Raw genomic sequence first — 16,141 nt, 5'->3', positions numbered from 1 at the left:
ACTCTCTGTTTGGGGACTTATATGACCCTTATCTAATTTGTTATTGAAATCAAAAGCGTTGTTTTATAAACAGTGTCGATACGGATACGGACGACCTTTGACTCGTATTATTCACCAGTTCGCGATGTATCATTGTATTCAATATTCAAATGTTCTTCCTTTATTAAGTTGCCAATGTAGAACACTGTTGTTTACGAAGTTTCTTATTAAGGGACTTTGGATACTTTAGGTACAAAGTAACGGTATGTGATATTGGAGTGTGTCTCATCATCAATGTGTCATCAATATGGATGCATATGCGTAATTTTGTAACTATATTTTAAGGGAATGTTTAAGGGAACTTCTTAGGATTACGTGTCTTTCTGTCTAGGTACCTATTACTAAACTTATTATACAAACGTCAAACGCCAGAAGCCTATCAAAATCTATTTGTATCCTATAAAAAATCTTCATTGTCGTAGATAATTGATGCGTGTGCTCGTATAATTGTAGTCGTTGGGCAAAATAATAAAAAGGCCACTTAACACGTGCCAAAAATGCTTCATTTTAACGTATCGTGTGAATAAAGCTTCCCCCCTCGACTTGTACTATTATTCCCAGTTACAAGCGGACCAGTGTACGTGTGATCTCCAATTAAATACAGTCGTTTACGAATCTAGATATTATATCGAATTACACACGAACTGGATTCCCTAAATTGTAAGTTACCGGGTTCGATATGGGAATACAAGGGTGTCATTCAAATTGCTTACCGAACTTGAGTGAGTACGAGTAGAAGGCTTAAGCTAACCAGTTTAAATGGGCTCTCTGGTCACATAGAGTTGACACAGATCTTGAGGTCACGTTGAATTTGTTCAGCTAACTGAACTAGTCCTCGCTCGCGTAACAGCACCGTGCACCGCCAGGACTGGTATAGGATCGTTGTAATGCTATCCACTACAATAGAACATAATGGCGGCTATCCTGTGATTTATGTTCGTATTAATTGCGGGGTACCATGGATTATAATGTATACTATTATACCGCATAGAACGTAAGTCTGAGCATTAAGATTCAAATTTGTAAATGCTTGGTTTCAATTTATTTTCATTGTCCGTAATGTTTCATGCTATTGTTTTATTGATTTTCCCGTGGGTTCAGATGGGATAGGGACAAGACTGTTTACTGCTATGAGTCCCATTAATATTATATGTTGTTAGGTATCCATAACTTCCACCTACTATTAATCGAGTAAATTTGTTTACTTGATTGAATATCAATAACTTATCTATTGAGTCCTTAATTACTTTATAATATTCTGTATTAGGCCCTTGAAGCCTAATAACAGTAACCAATTAACATTTTCAATTAACAGAATTCTTATACTAACAAATTATTACCAAGAGAAGTCTAATAGCTGTATTTTAAATCTATTGAACTTTGTAAATGTACGTAGTATCAGGTCACAGTCACCGCAGACGCTGTATTGCCACAGTACTATTTGTGTACAGTAGGTGCAGTCTCTAAATGCGAAAGCTCAATAGAACTTATAAAATATAAATAGTGACTAGTGGATAGCTAATTTAGAAGAGGAAGAAGGGCTTCAGAAGCATAATCACAAATTAAGAAGCTAGGAAATAAATTTCGGAAATACGGTGTAGGTAACTATTGGCTGTGTTTTTAATAAAGCCTTGGTTAATTGGTAACCAAAAACATAAAAATTTGTAACTTTCTTCCTGGTGCTATATCTGAAAAAACTTACACAACGCAAAATTGCCATCTGTCTTTTCATGCTGTAGCTGTGACTACAATAACCGTAGCCAGGACAAGCTCTAAGTTGTAGAGAGGACTTACTGCTAAGTGTATGTGTTCTGTGTATCGTCGTATCATCGAGAGCGTGGAATTGCATATGTAGTAGTATTGTTTGTTTACAGGCATTCTATATTTGAATTTTCTAATTTCTTGTACTATCAGCATACAACCACTACAAATGCAATTCCATCTTCTCGATAATTCAACTATACGTTGATATCGACTAGTACTGGTGCGCTCACGAGCGGTTCAAATTAATTAACTTTTGTGTCGCAAATGAGGTGAAGTGTGTTCAAGTTTAGAATTCAATTAACGAGTCAGTTTTAAACGCGTCGGTTAACTACGCTTGTGCCAGACTGCTTTGGGAAAAATATTATTAAGAAAAATAAACGTTTGAACACGCGTATGAGAAGAATAAAGTTTGATAAATATGGTTATCGTATATTTACAGGTATAGGTACAGTGTATAAAATATCGACTCATGATCATTTTGCACACATATTAGCGTACTTTGTAAGGTTGATTTTTGAAAGATTGTTATTTATTTTAATAAAAAATAGGGTGCTGTTATCGTCAGAGCAAATAAAAAAAATACAAAACCTATGAGGCTATATCAAATAAGGGGTCCTAAGTGCTAATTAAACATTCTGTTCATGATACTTCGTGTACATGAGTTTTCAAAGGGATGCTAATGACAATCGTCAAAAATAAGTATTACTAAAAATTGTCTACCAAAGGTATATATATACGTGTCTAAATATGTGGTTCTACATACACATAAAACATTGAATAATTGAATCAAAAATACAAACAATAGAAGCAACACGCGTAGTTCGTAAACAGAAGACAGAAACCCAATTTAGTATTACTATGAGCTCTTAATTCACTAAACTGTATCATTTTAAGCACAACTATAATTTCTTAGATGTTCATATATCAACATTACATGTCCTAAAACCCAGCTCACATAATTTTGGTAGCACGCATAAAATATAAATGACAAGACTTGTATCAATGGATATTTGGATAGGTAGGTGGTGGATAGCATTACTGTATTGTATTAGACTTGTATTAGATAGACTAGACTTTACTTTGGAACAAATTCATACATTGCTCCTTGAGACGACAACAAGTAAAATACGTTAACGTCGTAAATTGAATTACGTATCTTTACCTCTACTTTAATATGTTTTCACAATAACAGTAAGTCAAAAATGAATAAAAGTAAACTATATTTTCCAAAAAAAACGTATACGCGAACTTTATAAAGAACCAAACCAAACCATAAAGCAAAACCTCTTAAAATCATCTAATGCTACGTCATGTCATGAGCTCTCATAAACAATATGGCAATGCGCCGCCTACCACATCTGAATAGGGTAACGATTGAATACATATTTGTGGATCACACTGGACATCCCCCTTTTGTGGCAATTCCCCTCGCTTATACCCGCTTCATAAATGTAGAGTCAACAACATTAATTAACCAACATTCATGAAATTCTATTCAGAATAATTTTAATTTAATGGCAAGATTAAAAATTAAAAGAAGAATGATCATCTGTTGTTCTATTTAAACAATGTAAGGTAAAATAAAGTATATTGTATTCAAATCAACATTACACATGTTGTATACATACAACATTTATAATCTAGTTTCTGCTAAAATAAATCCTTGTAGTCATTTTAAATTTCATTATTAGGTAGAAATAGCCTAAATGCTTGTAAAAAAGGTAGGCTCGTAAATTTTGAATAAAAGAGGCTCGCAATAAATAACTCTTTATTAAGTAGTTCTTATCACAGAGAATATAATCACTACGTTTTAGTTCTTATTTTCTAGAAAAAAGTGCGGTCCATTAAGGATTCTTTCTAACTTTCTTCACCACTCGAGTAAGGTTTTTGCTTTAGTGTGACCAGTTACAAATAAAAGAGACCCTGAAATAATGTTAATGTTAGTGTTTGTATGTTTGTTACTATCTCACAAAAATGGCAAAGATAATTAATTATTCTACAGGGTGTCCCATAAGTGACACGTCACAGTGACACTGGAGGTAGACCAGGCCAAGAGGACCCAAACCAACTTAACATGACCCCAGTAAAAGTGGCACAGTTTTCGAGTTATTGCCAAATTAAGGTTTTTCATGAATTTTGACCGTTTTTAACATTGTTAGTGTGCACTCGGAAAGGTCTCGACATTAGTTTTTTTTATGTGTATGGCATCATGAATAGTTAATTAAGATAGCAGAGTAGGTATTTTATCGATAAACAATGTAAAATGCAAATAAGTACGGGTTTAATCTTGATTTAAATTCACAGCGAAACATGAATTTCGACTTTGACCACCTGTCGTGAAAAAAAATTACTAGAAAAGTAATGAGCAAATAACGTCAAAATATTGAGCATGTTATGCAGATTCTAAAATGGTATAACACATGTACCTTCCTGCAGTAAAATAGGAATTATTATCATCTTTCGAAAGCCTCATAAAAAATAAGTTAAAACTCGGAAATCTGCAATCCGTTGCTACTTAGTAAAAATAACGATTTATGTTAAGATATCTCATTCTGGATACAGAAAAAAAAACGCCTATTCAGTATTTGCCGAATGCCTAAAAGAAAGAGATGGAAAATGGTTATCTCCATTTTTAAGGATATCATTGAGTTGATATTGTCTACATTCCCCACAAATGGCTTAATTTTCTTACGTGTGTGGCAAATTTCTCTCACTGGTACGTAGACCTATATAGCCGCCATTTTCCGGGATTGTAGATGTGATCAAATCTTATTAGGAACTGGGGGATCCAAATTTCCGACCGGAAATACGTTATAATTTATTTATCCAGTCGAAGAACCCCAAATCAGGACTTAATCAGATCTTATTCTATAAAATCGGTATGGGTATTACGATTTGTAATGAACTCTTCTTGGGGTCTCTTTTGATTTTACGTTCCAGTTATTTTAAGCTTATTTTATTTTAAGCTGTACTAACCGAAGAAAAAAACGGAGGAGGTTCTCAAGCGTTCACGACGGCCGTGTATCGTGTACGCGATACACGGCCGTCGTGAACGCTATGAAATGTTAGTATGTCTCACAGCAGTTTAAATTCGAATATCAAAATAGATACGTAAGTGCTCTAGTTACTCGCTAGAACCTCAATGGAAGGTGTCTACAAGATTTTACTATAAAACTGACTTATAATAACTTACTGCAACAAAATAACAATGTTTCATTTCCTCTTTCTAGGAAGATTTTTATCGACTCTAACCTTGTATATTTTATCCACCTTCAATCTAATAAAACGTTGCTAAAGTGTATACACTTGTTTGAACGATGAACATTGAACATATTTGTAGCTACGAGATTTATGATATTGAGAGCAGAGTTAACAATATTAATATTACGAATTCATGTAGGTATTACATACATTTGCAGGAACTTTATTTAAAACCATAAACATAATTAATATCAAACTTACAATAAAAAGTAACCTAAAATTAAAACTACCTACAAAACAAAACTAATACCTAAAAAATAAATAAAACATAACATGGGTGACCTAACCCAATATGTATAAACTAGATGGGCTCGCAGCTCCGCTCGCGTAAATGAAATAAAGAGTTCGTCTTATGTTTAGTTAAATACCGACATTATTATGTATTCAACCCTGCCATGGTTTAAAACTATGATAGGGATTTCTTATTTGTAGCCATTTTGTAGCCGTTATTTGGATAACTCAATTCGCAAATTTGTCAAAAAATGATGTGATTTGATAAAAGGCAAGATTGTATTTTTTCATCTACACGTAATTATTTAAAACTTGTTTCAAGATAAAATTATTATTTGTTCTTATAAGCCTAGTTGCAAAAACGTTCATTAGATTAATTTTCGCCTTAAGACGAATATGGACGACCACCGCCCTTAAATCGCCTTTTCATACAAACATAGGTAGTCTAGTCCTCTCGGTCTTGCGATAGCTCTCGCCAGTCGCCATGGCCGAGGTTGAGCAGGTCTTGAGCAACTACGTCGTTTCAGCGGTACCTAGGACGTCCACTCGGGCGTCTCCCATTTTGTTGTCCCAAGTACCTGCGCTCTCTTCACGGCACGATCCAATTTAGCCGCTTTTGTCTCTCAATATTTCGCCACTATATCGGACCACATCCTTATTTCTATGGCAACAAAATTATATTACGATATTTGGCTGACTGTACATTTGCTTATTTTTATCAGGTCGCTCAATAATATCTGAACATGCACTTTAATCTACCTACATAACTTACTATCAACTTTGTATTTTTGGCCCATCTCAGCATTCTTAGCACGTTCCCCGGACGAATGGCAATGTTTGCCGAAGACGTGAAAGCCAATCTGAATAATATAACTCAAAAATAAATTTAAAACAACAAAATACAAATTGATAATAATAATATAGTAATTACTTTGATTGATAAGAATGATAAGTCATATATGACATAAATCACTCGTATGGGCTCTATAGACTAAGGTTGAGGTTGACAGCACTTTTTATTTTACTTTGTGTAAAAAAACTCAGAAATACCTGTATACCAACATGACAAACATAATTTAGGTTACTTTAACTTACGGATAATTTGGTCTAGTCTGTAGCACCGCCAAACGAAAACAACCGAGAGTTGCCGAAAATGGGCGATCATCGTAAAATCAAGATTGTTATGAAAATTTCTTTTACTTATTGTAAATTAAATAAGCATCGAAAGCGATAGTTTTTATGATCCAGTTTTATTCTCATATGTAGATAATAGATTTAAACAGTTTTTTCTTATCATACGTGCGTTGTATTCGAGATACGTGTCAAAAACTTTTTTAGAAATTTGTAAGGCGCCATCTCTCTTCTTCGCTCGTTTTTTATCCCGTTCTGGTTTTTCAATTTTATATACATATATGATATTAGGCTAGATCACCCAGGTCCGATCCTCGTGGAAGGGTTCCCATAAGGCTGGCTGCGTTTGCATACGATATTGGCGATATTGCATACTGATGATTTCAATAAAGCCTTATGAATATCAAACTGTCTCCAATCCTGATGTAGTGCGAGTTTAAGACGGGTCAGATGTACCTTCCACCTAAACAAAATATTACAATACACACCTACTTATCTACTAATTATATTTATGATTGTTTTGCTTTGTAAAACTAACACGAAAATATGAAGATTTTTCACTAAAGATTAAAACGAACAATTGAGTAGATACTTAGTTGTCTTCAGCGAACCCGTCATAAATTTTATGGAAATGTTAGTACGATATTGCAAGTAGGTTTGCAACTTGCTTACAACACATCATGTTTATGTATGCTAATACATATAAGCAAAACACAGAATCTGCCGGAGTTTAGTTTAGTAAACAGTAAAATCACGTGGAGCTTGTAGAGCGACCAGTAGAAAGTAGCTTACCTCCTGTGCCACTCTCCATTCAGCCGCACTGAACAGGTTACGAGTCGATACGAGTGTACGTGCACTCCAGCGCAGCCTACTGTTACCTCGGTGCACACAAACACAACAAAACTTGCACATGGCATGGCGCAGCGCAGGTCAGGCCGACAGGCCCTGCAGACTTATTTTAAAATGCTTACCGAGTCAATGTTCTGCTGAAGCAATATATCGGCACTACTTTGAAAAAAAATCTCACACTACTACTCAAAGTTGAACGGCAGTAACTCTGTATGGATCCCGCACATAGATACCACATTATTTTTATGATTGACCGAACAAAATACCTACGAGTTTTTTTTCAAAGTAGTGCCGATATCTAGATCTACGCTCCCAATTACTCATATACTACGAATCTCAAAGTCACAGTTCCAATGGGTCGGTTGTGTCAGCTTATTAGTCGTTGAGCAATAGAACTACATATAAATTATTATACACGTGCTTTATTTAATTTTCTGCAATCGAGTTTTCGACTAGGCACTTCAGTATAACAGCAACATCGAGAACGGTAAGTAGGTACTTAAGCCATAACAATAACAACTACGGGCGTACAAAGATCACATTTAACCTGGTTTGCTTGTAAATAACGATCACCGAGCTACGGGAACTCAGGCCCAGCTCGGCGCATCATTTTTTTTTTACATTGGAACCGGTTTGCGTTAAGGGCGGAGGTGTCTGGTAATATCTGGTGATACAAATGTAAAGATCTCATTCAATTTCACAAAATGTGTTTAAATGAGATAAATGTCCCAGTTGAGCGTGATTCGTTTGAGTTGCTCGTGCTAAAGTTTCTTCATTGTAAACTCGCTTTCGCCCGTTCTTTGTGTAAAGGATCGTATTCCACGTAGGTATATATAGTAACAGCACCAGTCATGGGACATTTAAGAGGAAATTTGGAGTATTTATGATATTTCCCTTGTACATGTAAATGGTCTTCCGCTTAGCGTGTTAAAAGATGAAAGTCCTATCCGCCTTTCATGTTTTAGGCGTGTTGTATCAAAGATAATGCAATGAGTTTCCACATAATTAACAAATTAAAACTATGCTTTTTTTCTCCAGTCATGGACACCAAAGCTCCAGTAATGGGCCCCCGGTAATGGACGTGGATCCAGTAATGGGCCCCCTATAATGGACATTGCTCTATCAGTATAAAATTTTGAAATGGGGAATAAGTTATGGCAAAAAAAACAATTTTTGGTATACGCTTTTATCGCTGAATGTATTTTTCTTTCCACAGCCAATTATTATTGTATTAGATTCATCGAGACAATTCTAATATACCCAAACACAATTAGTTAGGGTTTATTGCGATAAAGTTCCCATGGCCACCTCCTGTCTCCATCATCAGATCAAGTCCATGTTATCATAATATTGCATTATCATCCGATTTGCATACTTAATTACGTACTTACACAAAATTTCAACTGAATCGGAAATCGAAAAGTGGGTCAAATTCAGCTACCAAGATTTGACCCACACTAACTAACAAGGCAAGTTAAATAAAAGTTTGGAAAAACGATATTAATTTATCCTAAGTCCGAGAATACCTCCTGGTTGACATATTTCGTAACTACATTTTACTTCTGTATTGTTTAAAACATGAAATTATGGCATGGCAAGCATCATTATGTCAATTGTCCCATCATAGGAGGTATGCAGTTTTACAGCTCCTATAATGGGATTGGGCCAAATACCACTATTTTTTTACATCTGTGGAGTCACAACATAGTGTGTTGTATACCTTATCTCATGGTAAATGCAATTAACAAAACACATTCTAGTTTTCATCAAGTATTAATTAATTAAAATTTAATAAATTAACTCACCTCTCTTAGCGAAGTTGTTAAGAATTTTTAGTAATATTTTTTTTCAGTGGCACGACAACTTTTGGGTTGACACACATTTCTTAAAAATAACCGAATTTAATAAAAATTCAAACATAATCAGCTCTAGGACTCTTATTTATGATAAAAATATATCCAGTGTTTATAAACTACTTTTATATACTTATTTTAGAGGAATTGTGTTTTTTTGTCCCATTACTGGTTCCGTGTCCATTATAGGGTATACTACTATAGAACCTTTTGATTTATTGCATTAGCGAACACGTGTGTTGTGTGGTTAGTTGTAAGGCGGTCGTCATTTGACGAGGGATGCCTCTACCTGCTATAGAAATTGTGCCCTTCGCACTGTATCCCAAAATACACACACAATGGAAACCTTATTGAGGAGGGAATTTGCTATTGATGCGGAGTTTCGGTGCGCCGTTCTTCCACATGCTTGATTAACCTATTTGTCTTCGGTTTTGAGCATTTCATGGCTCTAAAATTGACCTAAATTTGAGTTCATCGTTGTAATGCTGTTAATGATACCTACCTAAACAGTAATATATGTATGGCGACTACCACAACCCATCTATTTTAATAACGCAAATGACTACAAAAACAGAAGACAAATGTATAATATGTTGCTATTGTTGTACGTCGATAATTTGCTATTGTTGTACGTAGATAATTTAAGTAAATACCAAACTCAATCAATTCTCTGCTCTAAAATCGAAAACAGGCCTCAGTGCCGTTTTCGATTTGTTTTTCCAAAGGACTTTATTATTGTAATAGTATTACTAAGTTTGTTACTTATTAATTATACTTGGGCCATTTACGGGTGTGTACGGATGCTTCGTTGTATTTTAAAACTACTATTCCACGTCTCTAGAGCAAACCCACCAACTTTGATTGTAAATTAGGATTGCTATGAATAATTTTCTTTACTTTTGGACCAGCGGGTTGACACGGGACAGTCCATAGAGAATCCGTTTTCTATCATTATAATCATCCCTTGAGTCCACTGCTTACAGAATACAATAAAATTGCCGTCTACCTGCTATTCAAAATCGAGTGGCAACAATAAACACGTGAATCTTACGACCATTTTCGAAATAATATGGTTATGTACTTGTTATGGCACCGTTCACATTGTGTTAGCTGTAATTTCGTTTATAGCATACTCAAGGTTAATGGGCGCGGCAAAACGAAAATTTCAAGTTGTTGTCGAATTTATTGTTTTAATAATTACTGCAATGATGGGTTGGTTCCTTTTATTAATTTTTTAAGTGCAATGCCATAATAATTTCCGTTTATTGTTGGATCCTTGAGGCATATTAATAGTAACAAGTGCTCAAACCTTGATCCCGTTCTCTGACTCGACGAAACCTGCTTTGTGGGTCTGTTGTTCCCATCACTTACTGAGCACTAGTCACAGGCGATCCTTTTAAACTGTAAAGTTACAAGTTACATTTTTACAAGTATAGAGTAACAAGAGTTGTATGTTTTTACAAGCGCTTATCCTGGCCTTGCCTTTTGACTAGTCTGCTATGTTGCCGGATAAAATAGATCCGGTTTTAAACTGTCTAATCCTAACTACTATATTGTGTGGTTACTGTGGGACCTATTGTTAGTCAATTTATATATTATATTTTTTTAATATGTAGTTGGAATAAGACAATTAGCGATCTGTGAAGATTATTTCTTACCGATGATGGAGCTCACACACATATTGGTTGGAATGAAGTGAATGTTCGTTTATAATTGACAATAACAGGCCAGGACTCCTTTCTATCTCAGCCACGTGTGTATCAGAACAGAACAGTGCATCCTCTTAAAAAGCTTGTGCCAGAAAGAGATCACACATGCGCCTACGCGTGCTCCGTCGTGGGAATCGTAAAAAAAAGGTTTCTTGTCCTTCCTTTCGCTTCTGCCTTTATTATTGGCTTTTGTTCTCTCGATAACGTACGTATTTGTTGTGTCGTTAAATTATATGCTTAGGAATAGTTAGGGCTTTTGCTTTATATGAGTGGCATTTCTTTGTTTTGTTATCAGCCACAATGTTACATTGAATCGTTTGTAATGTTCACAAGCATTAACATAAAGTTAATAATGTCATGTCCGTTTCCGTTACCGTATCGATAACAATGAATGGTCACGTCACGAGGAATTACTTGTCTTTGTACAGTCACCTGCAATAATATATGTTACTCTTCGAAGGCCGCAAAAATATATGACACGCTCTTATCGCTCTACAAATAAGATCGTGTCAGATATTTTTGCGGCCTTCGTTGTGTAACATACTATTGCAGGTGACTGTACTTAGACATGATTTTATTGTAGTCTTTAGAGGTTCAAATCTGCAGGTCTTATTTTCTTAGCAACGAAATTGAGTTCATTATGAACACTTCATCTGTTCATTATGAACGTGTCAAATGTGACGCTTCTTCAAACAAAACGTCATTTTTGACACTGACACATCTAATCTATATCGTTTCTAGATCTATTAATTGACGTATCTTAAAGTTCGAATCGGGCAGCCAGTTTCAAGGCAGAACCTGAAGTAATTGTAAACGTTGTGGCAGTAAGGCGAAGTGTTCATAATTAATTCAATTTCGTTGTTAAGAAAATAAGACCTTCTGCAGATTTGAACCTCTATGCTTTAATTCATTTCTGTATTATTTCATTAAAGTTTAATCTAAAAAAAATCTTTCGAACACATTTTGACCGGTATTCCAGTAACATTGCCTCTTGTAGACTTCCACAGCCATATTCGAACAATAAAGATACGTCAAATAGATACTGAAACAATATGGATCGGATATGTCAGTGTCAAAATTGACGTTTATTCAAACAAAAACGTCACTTTTGACACTGACATATCCAATCCATAGCGTTTCAATATCTAGTATTTGACGTATCTCATTGTTCGAATACGGCTGTTCATGTGTCCCTTCCTAAGCCATGATCAGTATTAATGACAAGTCCAATTCGTCAGTTGCTCCCGTTATGACGTTTTCCGCGATAGACCAGTGACATAACAAAGAAATGCGTCTGTAACGTTATGTAAATAGTTTTCTCAGCTGATTTCGTAACGGCCTGGAAATAGCTGCGCGCAAGCCTACGGAACGATCACGCGTCGCTACCTGCGTACAACAGGCGAACGCTTAGCCAAACAATACAATAAAATACAAATATAATTTAATCACAACAAAAGAAAAGAAGATAATATGTAATAAAAACAAATAAGTGTTTGAAAATTATGTAAACAACGTTTTAAAACAGCTGTGATAAAGCGATCGCTGTGAGAAAACCTTTCAATCAAACTCTATCTACTTGAGATTTTTCAAATTATTATTAGGTGTCTTACGCCTCGGTCTGTCTTACTATTTGTCAATAATAATAATTACAATTAATAAATAGGATAATAATGATATTTGTAAATAGGTATAGAATTCTAGATTTTAAGTAGGTAAAAATAAGTGATGCTTAGCAGCACATTGCTGCACATTGCTCGGGCCCGAACTGCGGGCTCAGCACGGTTCCATTTTTATCGACTATCACTATGCGCATCCCTTTCGCACTTACATACTTGTTAGAACGTGACAGGCATGGTGACAAGGGATAAAAACGCGACCGTGCTAAGCCGCCTGCTCTTAACCGCATCATACTGGAGTCAGATGATGTAGATATATTTGCTGATAGTGCTGGTGTATTTTACAGGAAACTGATAAGGTGCATAGAAAATATTATAATGTAAAAATGCGTCCCGGATCTCATTGTTATAAGTTTATTTGTTGTTGTATAAATATTTTTTTGAATTTTAATATTATTATGTAATATACCACATAAGTGCTTTGGTGTCATACTGTTAATTTATGTGTAAAGTTTAATAAATAAATAAATAATAATAATTGCATGTTAATTTGCACCCCTGCTTGCAGGTCGAATACGTGGAACTTTTGTATTTTTAAGACCTTTTATTGTAATCGTGTTCTTGCAAATAAAAAAAATATGATTTATGATAAAAGCACACATAGTTACTTAATAAGCAGCTCTAACCAAGCAAGACCGATGTCAGATCAAAACTTAAACCAATAGGTCGTTTTATAAATGACCTTTTGTATGGCGTTTATAAAATAGCCTGCGGCTGCGGCCTTAACCCTCAACTCGACAACTTATATAACCCTTCGAATAGTTGGCGGCTTCACAAATCCAAAATGTCGCCTAATTCCAAAATACCCATTGTCTCGACATCACTAAAAGCTATTACGAAACACAACTTTCGTTCTGTCCTTTGTTTGGCAGAAACGACGGTAGGTACCGCCATAAATGGACTAATATTTCCGTGAACTGAACCCAAATGGACGTTATCTGATTTGTGAATAGCTTTAAAGTATGTTAAAGATTTCCTTATATTTTGCCGGGTTTCTAAAGTTATTCGTGCATTGAATAAAAAATGAAGCATGTACAAGTTACTCCGTGATAACAACGCGTGGCGAGAATAAAGAATATTTATTTATTTACTAACTTATTTGACGCAGAAATTAAAAATGGTTTGGCCAATTACAGGACGCATTCCTTATGATTTAGCATCTAGTCGGAACCACTGAATTATAACCTTAAAACTGTAAACGGTTGGCGTAATGCTGAAACTGTAAAGTATTGTCTACCAGTCTACTCTTGGGTGAAAAACATTTCATGACTTTTTTGCTGCTATTGATAGGTACCAAATGTTTTTATTAAAAAAAAACAAATGCATTATTTTCAAGTACTTCACAAGTCACTTACTCTTATTTTTAGAGTAGGTACCTTTAATTTTCGTTCATCTGTCCGTCTCCTGTTACTTCTCAAAGGTCATTAAACGTTTGTCTAAAAACCGGTACTGAGCTTGTCGCTTGCCAGATGTCCCCTGTCCCCTCGGTTGTAGTTGGTTGTAGGAATAGTTGTCAAAAATATGTTAGCAGTCTTGCACCTTATTCCGTTGTAATAAGGCGAAAAACGTATACATGTTTAAGGCTTCGACTGCAAGTACGATGCTGAATGGAACTAGATGTTTAACTGCGCGTATCCAGGTGTGTTCTTTCATTCAATTAGTTTACATTCTTTATGATATCGATCGCAATTCGGAGAAACACGATAATTTCGTCATAAGCTGAAGTAGAACGTCGGTCTTTTATCACTTATCAGTTGCATCTTTAGAACCTCTTTTCATTTTATTGTATTGCTCATTTTGTATTTAACGAATTTCTATCAGATGATAAGGTTCTCGTGTAATATTAAGGTCTGATCATGTTTCGGGAGCTAAAAAAAATGTATTTTGTGTATTTTAGTTTTTGGCCAAATCGAGTCAACCTACATAAGCTTAGGTACCTAAGTATTCCAAGAATATCATAGTTGAACTTTCACTGTCCTTTGTCCCATGCTGTCAAATAAAATCTGAGAGAACATTTGGTTCGCCAGAATGATAGGCCGACAAGTAGCCATCATATGTTAACTTTTGTGTGAGTAAATTATGAGGAAAATGGATATAATTATATTACTTATAATGGCACCCACATATTTAAAACGTTAATATCAAATCAATCCCGATTTTGGCGATTTTAAAGAAGCAAAGCTTACGAAAATCACATTAATGTATATTAAGTCATTCTTGGGAAAATGTATGTTTCAGAATTTTGTCGGTCAGCCAAAAATTCAAGATATCTATTATGTTCTCAAGTTATCGAAAAAGGCTCTTAAGATTTTAACGCAAGAATTTCGCCGCTTCTCACCAGTAAATAAAGCTATCTCGAAACTCATGGTGATTCATTACATACAGCAATGGAATCAATCAATCAGTCGATTAAAGCTTCAAGGATGACGCGCGGAATTGAGAGCGTCCATTTATTCTGCGTTATGGATAGCTCATCGAAACGTACGATCAACTACATTCGGATATCTAACTGCCCACCCACATAAAATATAAGAAAAAAACTACTAGTTGATAATAATTTTGGAACATGGTGTTCTTTAAAAAAACTGTTATTTTTCGAGTAAAAATTTAATATTGACGTTAAAAAATATGAAATGAGCACCGAAAATAAGATACAAAAACCATTTTAATACGATTTACGATTACGATTCGGGGAATACGATTATTCGTAGAAATGCCAAAATTCGGCGAATATAAAAATTTGTGTTTAAATTCGTTGCATCACTAATCTAATTGTTGGCTCTGCTCTTCTAACCGTTAACTATAAATACTTGTATATTTACTCTGATACCGCTTTTAAATTCAAATATGCATGTCAATAAATTCAATTTATTTATGTAGGAAAATGCAATGTAACTAGTACTAGTAGGTACTTATGTAAACTAACAAAGTATGTTTTATTTTCAGGTAACTAAGCAATTTGCACTCCAGGAGTCTGCGCGTACGGCGGTTAGTACCTAATGGCATGTGATGGATTCTGTACATAATACCGACGAGGCGACGACAATGACCAGGCGCTGAAAAACCCGGATGTAAACGCGAGAAAAAACATATTGCTACGCTGTCACGCTACTGTCCCAAGCATGTACAATATTCTGTAACATATTGTATAGTTGAATATTTTTAAGCTGACCGTTTAGAACTATGAGCCCTCATAGTCCTAAACGGACAGCTTAATTTTTTTTATCTATACAGAATTTATTTGATTCAAATTGCTTGCCAAGCATGGCGAAATCTAACTTTTAGCCCAATTTGATGTTGCATATCTCTTGGTCATTATAATGTTACATCTAATTACATCGCAATATACTAAAGTATGGTACTTGTAAGTTTGGGCAAACCAGAACTACACTGGTTCACCTAAGAATTTGACTCGCGAGTCTAATAGGAACTAGAGACAGCCCGGTTGGTTTGCGGACACCAAACTATCCACCGTGCCCGCATCACGTCCCTGTCAATGAACTACTATCGGTTCCCATCCGACGAGCGCTAGTTGCGCAAAGGCAACTTTAATTAACAATGAAGCAGATTCAAATTTTGAAGACAGCTTGATTGAAGTGTTCCTAGCAAATCTTTGTGCATAATTATG

General features: G+C 35.1%; 1 protein-coding gene across 1 annotated transcript in view; it reads left to right on the top strand.

Annotated features, from left to right (window-relative positions):
• Positions 1 to 16,141, top strand: part of LOC134791404 (uncharacterized) — a 136,435-nt gene that overhangs the window by 14,717 nt on the left and 105,577 nt on the right. The gene's annotated exons all lie outside the window — the stretch shown is intronic.

This window comes from Cydia splendana, chromosome 6 (assembly GCF_910591565.1).
Source record: "Cydia splendana chromosome 6, ilCydSple1.2, whole genome shotgun sequence".
Taxonomy (NCBI): domain Eukaryota; kingdom Metazoa; phylum Arthropoda; class Insecta; order Lepidoptera; family Tortricidae; genus Cydia; species Cydia splendana.
This window is presented reverse-complemented; position numbering and strand designations above follow the sequence as displayed.